General features: G+C 34.3%; 1 long non-coding RNA gene across 1 annotated transcript; it reads left to right on the forward strand.

Moving 5' to 3' along the window:
- The first annotated feature begins 5,282 nt into the window (after positions 1-5,282).
- Positions 5,283-6,107, forward strand: LOC146947060 (uncharacterized). Its single transcript, XR_015026894.1, has 2 exons — positions 5,283-5,694; positions 5,791-6,107. It is a non-coding gene; the product is annotated as an uncharacterized LOC146947060 (long non-coding RNA).
- Positions 6,108-13,013: the final 6,906 nt, after the last annotated feature.

Here is a 13,013-nt window from a genome sequence, read left to right on the forward strand (position 1 = left end):
CCAAAAATCATTTTCAAGTCAAACCAAAGCCTTTGGAAAGCTAACAAAATTATCTACAACTTTCATGTTTACACCAAAGGCCAATTCAAAGCAGAAATGGGTGAAAAATAGCGAAATATGAAGGATCTGGTTCATAAAAATCGTGTCACGATTTTAGGAATTGCGGCGCGTTTTTATGTCCAGAACAACTGAACATTCTGCCAACAAAATCGTGTCACGCCTGGAAAAATCGTGACGCGTTTCGACTGCATCAGGTCCAGAAAACAGCTTTTCAAAAAGTGCGTTTTTCACCATTTCGCGCGTAAAATTCAAACCGTTAACCCGTTTTCAATGCCGTTTTCGCCTACGCGCTCCTGACACTTAACTCTATCATAATCTATACCAAATTCAAGTTTCAACCATCCCAAAATCATTTCCCCAAAACCTCACATAAACGCTTATTTGGAAAAACGCTTAAACATCGACATTTTACATGAAAAACCCGTTTTCTCCCAAACGACTCGTCTAACACAATCAAAACATGAAAACAGAAATTCTACTAGATCTAACTCATCCAACAACATCAAAATTTTTGTCAACAACCGCACATATCAAAAGTTCATTTTAGTCTTCCACATGAACAACAGAACACAAACTTCACCAATTCAAACAACAACTTCACAAAAAGGAATACCCATGGTACAAATCAACAACAACAACATATCCAATTCAATAACAACTTCATTTGAACATGAATTCCATATCACAACTTCATTTGAACATGAATTCAACATCACAACTTCATTTCTCATCAATTTTGCTTAAGAACACAAAATACCAATATTTATGCATTTTAACATGTTAATCCACATACTAACATACAATTATCATACTAATCATGTTCTCAAACATAACAACAACAATCATGCACGAATTTACAACAAATAGATTCAATTCATCAATTTCACAAAATGGGTAAAAAGAAAAAGTTATGAATTATGGTTGAATTCTAACCCTCTTACCTCTAGCACCAATAATCTCTAACCCAAGCTTCAATTTAGCTCCTAGATGATGAATCCCATCTTGCCTCTAACCCTTGTTCTTGTTCTTCCCTCTAGCCTCCATCTCTTCTCAAATGAAAAATGTTGGTGAAAAACCCTATTTCTCTACTAACATTAGTTTATATAGGCTCCCCTAATTGGGCTTATCTCACAAACCTTAATGGGCCTAACCCATTTCTATTCTAACCTCAAAAATGTTACTACTCACTTAACGGTAAAAAGTAATACTAACGGTCACCTACCGGTAAATAAATAATTACTACACCCTTTAGTAACTTGGTAAAATAATAACTCTCACTAAGCACTAAAAATAACCTTCAGCAAAAATTACAAAATTACCCCTAAGTCTATAATGACTAAAATACCCTTCTAACACCGAATTCTACGAATCCCAACCAAAAATACACACGGAGACAAATAATCATACAAGAGCACATATAACACAATTAAGAATAATAAAAATAAATGTAATCGAAAAATCGGGTTGTTACAGTTCCCCCAATGTGGGTTAGTCCACTCCTCACAATCTTGTGAGAGTTTCCACTATGATGTTTGAGATAACCTCTCAAATCCTGCACCTTACAATTTGTGTTCACCTGAACACTTACAATCCTGTATTCTCTAAGCCTCAGCAGGCTTGCACCTTGTTGCTAAGTTAACCACTTAGACTTTTACAACTCTTGCTCAAGCTAACACTTTAGTACCCCTAAAGCTAGATGAGACTTTACAAGATGTTTGGAGTTTGAATGTTTGAGAAACAAACAGAAGAGGGGGAAGAAGAAGTTATCTTTAAAAGAGATAACAAAGAGAATTGATTTACACTACAAAAAAGATAGAAAGAGCCTTCAGTGATGATCAATTCAGAGAAGAATGGAAGGAGAACTTATCTTTAAGAAGATAAGAAATAATTGGTTTACACTACAAGAGACAATTTGAAATCTCAGTGATGACCAATTCGAATGCTAAAGCTTCAAACATATTTCAGATGCTTTCTTGTATGCTTTGCAATGGTGCAAGTAATGTTGAGCCTTTGATCTGTATTTATAGAGTCTTTGGGCTCAAATAGCCGTTGTAGGGTGTCCAATGGTTTTATGCCATGTGTCCTGGGCCCCACAAGCTTTTACTTGAAAATCAGGGTGAACATTCTGACCATCAGAATGTTGTTGAGTTACCAGGATGAACATCAGAATGTTGTTGTGTTCTTCATCAGAATGTTGATATTCATGATGTTCTTCATCTAGGTTCATCAATGATGAATCTCTGATGAGTTTCTAGGTTTGTTCAAGGCGTGACATGAGATTTGTTAGGCTTTATCCACCAAAAAGTAACTTCTCCATATGCATCAAAAGTTGCTGGATAAAGTAGGATAAAGTTGATTCAAATCTGCCTTGGATATAGTGCAGGAGAGAGAGGATAGTGGGTCTGCAGCTTCAGGCCCATGCTTCTAGGAGATTTGCTTGATTTTGTTCAGAGGACAAGTTATCTCTGATGCAAGATCTCCTTTTGCTACCTTTTTCATCTTTCCCCCAACTACAATGTTCATAGCTGGAAGCATGTGCAGGAGTGAACATTCTGACCATCAGAATGTTTCATTTGCTCTTACTTTAGGATGATTTGTAAGACTACTTTTGATGTAATCAATCTTAATAGTAGAGACATAACTGAAGTGCAGTAAATGCAACATCTAGGATAATATTCTCATTGGAATAATCCTAGTACTTTAATGTTCATAGTCTTAGACGAATATTAAAGATCTTTTTGACATAGTTCCTTGTCCATGCTTTTATTGTTGATAGATCCATGCAGATGTACTTTTCTAGACATTTTATTCATGTCATGTGTACTTGCATGTTCTTCACGTTCTTGATGAATCTGGGTTTCCTTTTGAACACTCTTCTGAACTTCCATCAGAATGTTCTGATCAACTCACTGATCAACATTCTAAACTAACTTTCTGAACTTCAGAGTTAGTTCATGAATTCAATGTCCTTTGATTTCTTGTATCTTGGTATAATTTAAACCTTGTTCCTGTCTTGGTTAATCACTCAAGAACGCACAAATACCAAGAACTATCAAAGTCCATTAATCCTTTAATCACCATAAATGCCTTTAATAATTTCTTAATCCAAAGTCAAAATCATTATCTGCATAAGATATGTTCATGTCACATCTGTTCTTGCATGTTCTTGGTGTGGACAATGATTTATGGTTTTGCTCTAATGAACCTTCTGAGCAACCTTCTGAACAACCTTCTGAACTCCTTCTGAGTTCAAACATATGAACTTCAGAATGTTTCTTCTGGGTTCCTTCCTTTTTGACGGTTGTACTTTGTGCTGAACATTCTGATGTTCTTCAACACTTTGAACCTTATGAAGGTTGTTTATTTATTTCCTTCAAGAACTACTTGAAGCATATAAATGAGAGATCATTTATTTTGACAAACAAGATGATTCTTTCTTTGAAGTCCAAAAGAATATTTCTTTGCATCTAGTTCATCATTGCATGTAACTGATGACTTTAAATATTCTTGTTTATCCATGAAGCAATCCTTTAATATTTTTGGATATATTCAGGGTTAATGTTCATGATTGTTACGAACTCCATTCATATGAACATTCTGAACTCTGAACTTTTTATCTTTAGTAGCTTTGGAGGTGTTATACTTTGAGGAGGTTCTGAGAATCTTCCTAACTTGTATGCATATTTCCTTTTATCTTCTCTACCCATGGTGGATCTTCAAATCATATAGCATAAAACTCAATGTGAGTTTTGTCACATAACTTCAAGCACATTCTTGTGTAGCTTGTGATGTAAGTTCTTCCATCATGATTCAAGTTCTTCCATCATGATTCTTGAGCTATGAATCTTCATGGAGATATGATATTGGTGTTTCAACTGATGATATACTCATTCTTTCATTGTTGAGTAGATATGATGCACTTATCAATGTGGGTGGCTTCTAGCTTATCCACTTATGTGATTCCTGTTCTTTTAACAAAGACTCAAGTGCAAACATCAGTAGATCACCATTCATAAAACTTATCATTTATTCCACGAGGTTTGTTATCATTAAAATATTCATCAAAAAGATTTTTGCTTCAACAGACTTGGCTCCTCCTATGAATTGGAGGCTCACCGCATTCGCTATAGCGTTGAAAGTCTCTTGAAGTCGGATCAGAATCTGAGTTTAGGTCTTGAATGTTTCCTTAAGGTGTTGATTTGAGGTTCTTTATTATGTAAAACTTTTTTAAATCAAATGTTATTCAAATATTAAATTGTAGAGTTGAATTTAATTTGGAGGTTTTATACATAAAATTTAGTCCGTTAAAGTGGACTTTTGAGTTGTGGTAGTCCATAATAAATAAGAATATGGGAATATCGGCTTAATTGCAACAAAGGTCTCATAAATCGTAAACCCAACATTTGGGTCCCCTTGGTTTTGCTCCGTCGGTAAAAAAGGTCCTTAACTGTTAACTTTAACTTTAAGGCAAATGTTAACTTGTGCCCTCTAGGGCACATGTTAAGAAGCTCTTTATAGAAATATACGTCTCAAAAGTCGTGTAGTCAACTTCTAAAAAGTTAAAATATCATGTTTTTCAATGCAAAGTTGCTTTTTTTGGGTTCCTTAACATGTGCCCTTAGGGCACAAGTTAACATGACCATAACTTTAAATGTCTAAAGTGGAACACAAACAATGTTTGTCCACCATAGACGTTATTAAATCTTTTAATTTTAACCGTTCGATCTTTTTTTATCAAAAAGTGACATTATTGTTGGCATTTCAACAATACTAAAATATTTTCTTCATTTTTTAATATCGACTTTATATATCAACTTTAAATGAACGGGTCAATAAGAATGCATGAGTATTTTACTAATTTGCACTAAAACTCCCACACAAAAGTGTGTGCTTTGGGTATTGTAAAAAATTATCAATGGTCTTAATTTCCATGATGTATGTGAACAACGGTACAACACATATATCAACTTGTTCCTTGTCTGAACACGCCATAACCTTATTATTTAACACTCTATTTGTTGGTGGTTATTGGTATACGCTTCCTCTCACTAGTAATATCAAATTACAACAACATTCTAATATAAATTTTGTAATAAAATTTATCCTATGGTACTTTTAATTCTTAAATAAAATTCGTTGTCACATCTTCGATGCATTATTTGTACAACCAATTCTTTTAACATTCATTATTGTTTGTGTCTCTTTTGGCACTTACCCTCATCTATTATGAAAGGCTAAAATATAAATAAATTATAATATATTAAAATTAATAAGAAAAGATAATGAACTTCGATGATCATCAAGATTTTTATTTGAGATATTTAATAAGGCTAAGCTATAATTTTAATGAGATAACGGGATAAGTACTACTTATTTATTAGATACACTGACATTTTTTTTCAAATTTTATGATGACTTCTTGTAACTCCTTTTTCAAATTTTATGATGACTTCTTGTAACTCCTAAGTGCTAAAAATGATTTAATTAAAACTAACATGGGATTATATTTTTGCTTATAAAGCAATCATAAAAATTATATTTATTAAATGCATAAGATGAATAATATGGCTCAAATACACATATTTCTTCATGCCTTCATCGTCTTTCTTTCTTTATTTTTTGTTGTAACCAATGGTAATATCATTTTTCGCGTCATTTTCAATTTTATCTAAGACACAATATTATATCACCTTTTGATAACACTCATTTTCTTCTTATTTGACAATGCAGCAATCCCTTGCATTACTCTCGATGATTGTCCAGGGAAAGTTTTTAATTTACTTTTTAGGTGCATTAATAATATTTGTGTACTCGTTAAATAGCATAACAATACACATGTTTATTAAACTCAGTACCTTAATGTTACAAGGCTAAGCTCTTAATGATACACGTATGATGTATGTTATTTGATCTTAAATATATTATTATTAGAGATACTAGTTTGTAGTAGTATATATACTTGTAATAACCTCATTAGTGGGATAACTTCCTCATTTGTAATATCACATTTTTACTATCAATACAACAATTTCATAGCTATTCTCTCATTCCTTCCATGGATGCCATGTTTACTAACATGGTATCAGAGCTAACCTGGTATCCACCTTAATTTTTCCGCTGCATTTTCTCGAGAAAATCAATTTTTCTCAATCTTGTCTTTCTCCATCTGTTTTCTTTCGTTTTCTTGAGATTTTCCCTTTTCTTCCCATTCTCGTTTTTTTCCTTTCTTCTGGATGTGCTTTCTTACAGCAATCTCAGCTTCATTTGATTTCTTTGCTTCAATTTTTGTTTTGCGAGTCTCATCGTTCATGATTCTGTTCACAAATCACTTTGATTTTGTTTTCATAACTTTTCCCCAAAATAATAGGGTTCCACGATTTTGTGATTCAGTCTCTTCTTGTTCTTGCGATCGCGATTCTGTTTCCATGACATTTCATCACAGTTCCTAATTTTTGCTTCGGATCGTACTTCTACTTTTGATTTCCGATCCGTTTGTCTTTGTTTTGATTTCGATTTGGTGTCGCTTGCTTCTGTATGTTGTTTGAACGATTTCTTCGTTTCGTTCTGCTACATCGATTCTTGTTACCGTTTCATCTTGTGATTCCATTTTAACACATTTTCTTATTTGTGTCATTTTCCCCAATTCCCAGGGTTCCAATTCTGTTTTTGATTTCTTGTTTGAGTTAGTTACTCATTCTTGGTTCTTACTATTCAATTTCAATTCATTGATTTTGGATTGAATCATTATTTCTATTTCATTTTGCATTCAGCTTCCTCGTTCACCTTTGGTGATAGCGTCAAATTTGAGATATGTGTATGAGGTTTATCAGATTCGTTGAAGTTGTGAATGATGATTAGTATTCCGACTTGGTTTCAGTTATGTGACGTGGTGAGTACGCGTTCTGCATCAGAGAAGTCTTCTAGTTCATGTTTGATTTTCTCTCTAGTCGTCATAATCTCGCAATTGTCGCTGCCATTTCTGAGTTCCAACATTATTGACTGCTACATCATGTTGCTTAAGAGGTTTCACTCTTACTCCATATTCCATTTCAATTTCAGTTTTATTCAATCATTATCTACAAGTAAATGTGGCAAAGATGGTGATGAGTATGATTTGTTCATATATTGGTTTTCTTTCTACCGACATTTAGCAAGTTATGGATGGATTTAGATATTGATTTGTTTATGGATTCAGTTTTTTGATTCTCTCGGCACAAGTGGTTGTCATCAATTTGTTCAACGACATGTTATGGCTATGTCAAGATTGATGCTACTTTGTTTGCTAGCTTACTTGTAACTTGTTCTATTATAGCAGTTGTGATGTTCATTTAATATTGTTTGTAAAAGTTTTACTTGAAGATAGCTTTGAGATTGAAAAGTGAGGGATTGGAAACATATTCATATCTTGTGATTCCTAACTTCATTTCTGACTTTTGAATGGACTTCTATGGTGACTGGAGTTCCTAATTCCTCTCTGTTAGTGGTGTGTATTGCAACAACTATTTGTCACTTTCAGCCATGTATTGGACTCCTCTTATCTATGGAATGGAGGATCAAAAGAAGTGGTTGGATTCTTTGCTGAAAGTTTTTTATATATTGCCTCATACTTTGGTCCTAGATCGTTGATAAATTTTTCTTCAATTTTGTTGGTATTGGAGGTTATGCATCTGCTGCATGGTTTGTACTTTGGGCTGCAAAATTGTTCCGACCAATATTGACTATATGTGAGTTGTCTTGGCTTACGGTACAGATCAGTTTTGTTGTTGGTTTTTGTTGTTGAGTAGCCTTCATTATCACCGTGGTGCTTTTTCTCTGCTGATGAAGCATCTGGTTTTGTTGTTTGTTGCATCTGGTTTTGTTGTTTGTTGCTTGGAGCATCTAGGTTGAAGACTTGGAGCTCATGGTGTCTTGCTGTTTGATTTTCTAGTGTTGCATTCTCCTGTTTATGAGGACTTGCTGATGTGCATCTTGGCTTATGTCAATGGTTGCTAGCGTTGTGTTTGACACTAAGTGGTTACTGAAAGTTTTTTTTTCTTTGCTTGCTGTTCTGTTTGGAGCCTATTCTCTTTGCAGGGATGTATTGCAAGCCAGCATCCAGTCAGTAATTTTCTTCTTTCTCTCTGTTGTTAGCCTATGATGGCTTTGATTCTTGTTTTTGGGCTTTTGTCCATGATGGTTAAGCCTTGGTGTGCTTCTGTCATGGATGGTTAAGCATTGTTGTTGTGCTTCTATCCATGATGGTTAAGCTTTGTTGTGCTTTTGTCATGGATGGTTAAGCGTCGTTGTGCTTCTGTCCAAGGATGGTTAAGCGTCGTTTTCTTCTTCTTCTTGTGCTTCTGTCTTGAGTTATTGAGAACTCTTGGTGGTTAAGCGTTGTGCCTTAATTGGCTTTGTCGATATTGGCTTCTACCGGATGGTGGTTAAGCGTTGCTTTGATGCTCCTTCCTTCAATTGGTTCAACCTTGAGTTGTGGTTGCTTCTTGTTGGATAAGCACTTGTTTGATAATTTTTGTTTAGCCAATGTATTCCCGGCATCTTTCCTTGTATTTTCTCATTTCAAGTTGGAAGTGTTTTGAACACCTTCCAACTTGAGGGGGGCTATTAGAGATACTAGTTTGTAGTAGTATATATACTTGTAATAACCTCATTAGTGGGATAACTTCCTCATTTGTAATATCACATTTTACTATCAATACAACAATTTCATAGCTATTCTCTCATTCCTTCCATGGATGCCATGTTTACTAACAATTATAATACATAAAACTTAAGACAATATGTGTGTAATACATTATTAACACCTAGAGTTTTTTTTTTTAAAGAATAACGCTAACTTGCCGAAATAATCACAATCCTCGTTTTAAAAATAAAATAAGAGTATATCATTCTTTAAAACAAAATCATTTGCTAGACGATTAGAAACATTTTCAAAAAAATTTAAGAATAATAATTAATAAACAATTGAAAAGATAAAACTATATGCACCATATATATCACATCTATCAAGAGCATTGCGCTAAAATCCAAAATACTACATCACCAATTTATAAAGGCATCAAGATTAAGACTTGTGTCCTAAGGACTATCATAATCTTTTAGTACTACTACAACAATTATAAAAAGATATTAACTAATGCCAATAATGAAGTAAAGTCAATTTCATGTACAATTAAAAATATATAATACAAGGACCAAAAGAAAAACTGTGACACTAGCCTGTTATAAACAACATAAAATCCCAACTACCTAAGTCATACTATCATTAAGTATAACAATAACACATGCATTTTTTTCTTCGATTGGCCAAGAGATAGGTGAGGCATCAAGGTGAGTCAGAATGACGGAAACCCACATCATATGCTGCATACTCAATAGGAAGAGGTGTACCTATTACACCATCAATTTCAAGAAGAGTTTGATTGTTTCAATACTCCTGGGGTAATTCCATCAGTCTAGTCCAAACTTGAGCATGAGTTTGTCTTTGAGAGTGTGTATTAAAATCCTTTGTACTTTTCAAAAGTCGAATCAACACTGGCTTCATATTAACCGTACCTTGTGACCAAACCAACCTAAGGTCCTCTATTGAACCAAAAGTGAACTCGAAGAACCCTTTACTTAGGGATACCAAATGTAACACCCCGTTTTCCCAACATATAAAATAATACATAAAGATCAGAGTATTCAACTTAAAACAGGATGTCACACTTCTTACATAAATTTCAAATAGGATAAGGTCACTATTTATTCAAACAGCACCTGTCAATATTTCAATTACTTTGCAGCGGAAAATAAAACATCTTAATTAATTCATCATAATGGCACTATGGCCTCAACATCATTCAACTTATTAAAATCTAAATCAAAGGTTCTTCAATATAATTCATAATCAAAACATAGTTCATGATAAAATAACATTGTTCATGGCAAATACGTAACACATGGAAAACAAGCAATATCCCCATCCCGTTACGTATCAGAGCAACCTAAGACGACACGGCAGAGACTACTCAAGACTGTAACTATTCTTGGTCACCTGCAAGTTACTCATGTAAGGCAACAATTTCCAAGCAGAAGGGGTGAGATTTCACATTCAATAATAATAAGCATATAATTCATCAGCAGAATTTAACAACATAAATAACACTTATTTAACTATGTTACTTCTTCATAATACTTCTTAATTCAACTCCTTAATTTATTGATAACTTGACAACAACGACAATAGATCAACTACGACATCCACAACTTCGACTAGACATCAAAGACGATGCAACAACAACTCTTTAACTTTGACAATGCAACAACAACTAAGACATCATGCATATGGTACCATTCAGGGCATAAACTGTAACACCCTACTTCTAATAAGCGGTAAAACACGCGAATATACGAATATATTCTAGAAATAGATGCTACGTCATCAAAACTAAACAACAAAACATACATGCATGGATATAAACTTCAACAGTCGCAGCAGACATATAATCATACATTTCCATATCAAATCAATACATATACCATGGTCAAATACATCATCAACATAAAATTCTCCAAATCTCAACAGGCAGTACATCTCAAATAATAAAATAAGTCCAACACAACTAAAAGACACTGACTCGACCTAATCAGAGCCCTAAACTAGACACTTGCACATAAAAAAAAAAGAGGAACTCCGCTCCTCGGCAACATCAAGCATACAGTCTAAGCATACTGCACTCCATCTACCCGTCCATACGGAAAGGTAGGTGGTAAACCACTGAGGGTTAGCATTACATCATCATAATCCATAGTAAAATTAACAAGAACATTGGGAATGAAAGATATATTCAAGAACGATGAAGAGCAAATCATACATGTACTCACAAGCATTCACAACACTCATATCATCCAAGATCATTCAATATCATCATTCCAAATTCAAATCAACAAGTGTATCATACATATATCACAATCTCAACCATGTCAATTAACAATTAACGAATTCAGTCATCATGCACAACTCAAAAGCAATTCAATTCACCGACAATGTATGCAATGTCTCTAGACTCATCTAGATGCATGTGGTACCAGATCACCTCAAGGTCGTCACCTTCGATGCAACAAAAACATCGTAATCACCTCAATTGGATATAAAGTCCCCCACCATCAGTCATGAATGCATGAACATATGACTCGACTACAATGCATATGTTCACACAAACAAATCACCTCAACATCACCAATCCTTGTATATATGCAATCAACAACAATTCACCACCACTTAACATATATACAATCACCAACAACATCCATAATTCAAGCATCATATGGTTGTCACATATATACACCACCAATCATCTTCACATAAGGTATAACAACTATCCATAAAGGATTCATAGGCAATTGGCTCTCAAAAATCATTTTCAATCAAGTTCGTCTCTCAAAGTCACAACATTAAAAATAATTGAGCATTTAAGTCAAAACCAAGTAAACAAGTTCCAATGCCTCAACTAAGTATACCTCTAGGCTACATATGAGTGCAGTAGAGGATACCTTGGCGTTTCACCGGCCAAGTGTGACGAAATCATGAAAAACTCAAAGTTCGTCTCACTTTATCACTTTTCACAAAATTCCCATTTCCAAAGCAAAACAAGTTCAAACTTGATGAAACCAATCACAACCATTTTTAGAAATCTTATAAACATTATACAACTTTAATCCCACTTCAATTTCCGGAGAAAAACGAGTTTTCGGAAAAATCGACGTTTGGACCGTTTTTCCAAAGTTAAATGAAAATTCACAAAATCAAGTCTAATTCGATTCAAACCATGTTCCAGTAGGATTAAGTGCATAAACAGAGGTTTAACAAGTTAAAAGAAACATTTTAGAAAGCCCGGATTGGTCCCCAAGTGCACGAAGCGAAGAAATAAAAATGGCTGAACTGGGAGCTGCATGCTCAAGCGTCCTCTGCACGCTTCAGCGTCCAAGTTCCAGTAGCTTCTGGACTTAGCACGCTTGGAGCACGCTTAGAGCACGCTTAAGCGTCCTAACTCCAGAAACTGCTCGCTTAGAGCACGCTGCAGCACGCTTAAGCATGTTGTCTCAGTTTCTGTCAAAAATTGTTACGGGTTCCAACCCTTTCACCCCAAAATCCAATTTTCAAATCCCCAATTCACTAAAACGAGTTCTAGAAAGTGTTTATAGGTCAATATAGGTTCAATACACTTGAACAAACATGATTCAAGCATTAGAAACAACAAAATAGCTCATTTCATCAAAATCATAGAAATTTTCTCAAAAACACAACACCACCCCAAATCTCATCACAAATCCATAAACAACGATTCCAATTACACCAATTCGGTTCCAACAGTCCAACAATCATCAACAACAACTAATGAACACAAATTCATGTACAATTCATCACTACAACTTCATTTCTCATCAAATTTGCTCAAGAATACAAAGTACCCACAATTATGCATTTCAACATGTTAATTCACATACTAACATACAATTATCATATAGATCATGTTCTCAAACATAACAACAACAATCATGCATGAATTTACAACAATTAGATTCAATTCATCAATTTCACAAAATGGGTAAAAAGGAAAAATTATGAAATTATGAGTGAAGCCTAACCCTCTTACCTCTAACACCAAGAATCTCTAACCCAAGCTTCAATTTGGCTCCTAGTGATGAAATCATCTTCTAGCTCTAGCCTCCAACCCCTTTCTCTTGTTCTTCTCTTCAAACCCTTTCCTTCTCTCTATCTCTATCTCTTCTCAATTGTAAATGTTGGTGAAAAAACCCTATTTCTCTACTAACAAGAGCTTATATATGTCCAACCTAATTGGGCTCAACTCACAACACCATAATGGGCCTAACCCATTTCTATTCTAACCAAAATGTTATTACTCACTTAACGGTAAAATGTAATACTAACGGTCACTTACCGGTAAATAATT

This window comes from Medicago sativa, chromosome 2, assembly GCF_051527215.1.
Source record: "Medicago sativa cultivar Bolivia chromosome 2, Bolivia_mono, whole genome shotgun sequence".
Taxonomy (NCBI): domain Eukaryota; kingdom Viridiplantae; phylum Streptophyta; class Magnoliopsida; order Fabales; family Fabaceae; genus Medicago; species Medicago sativa.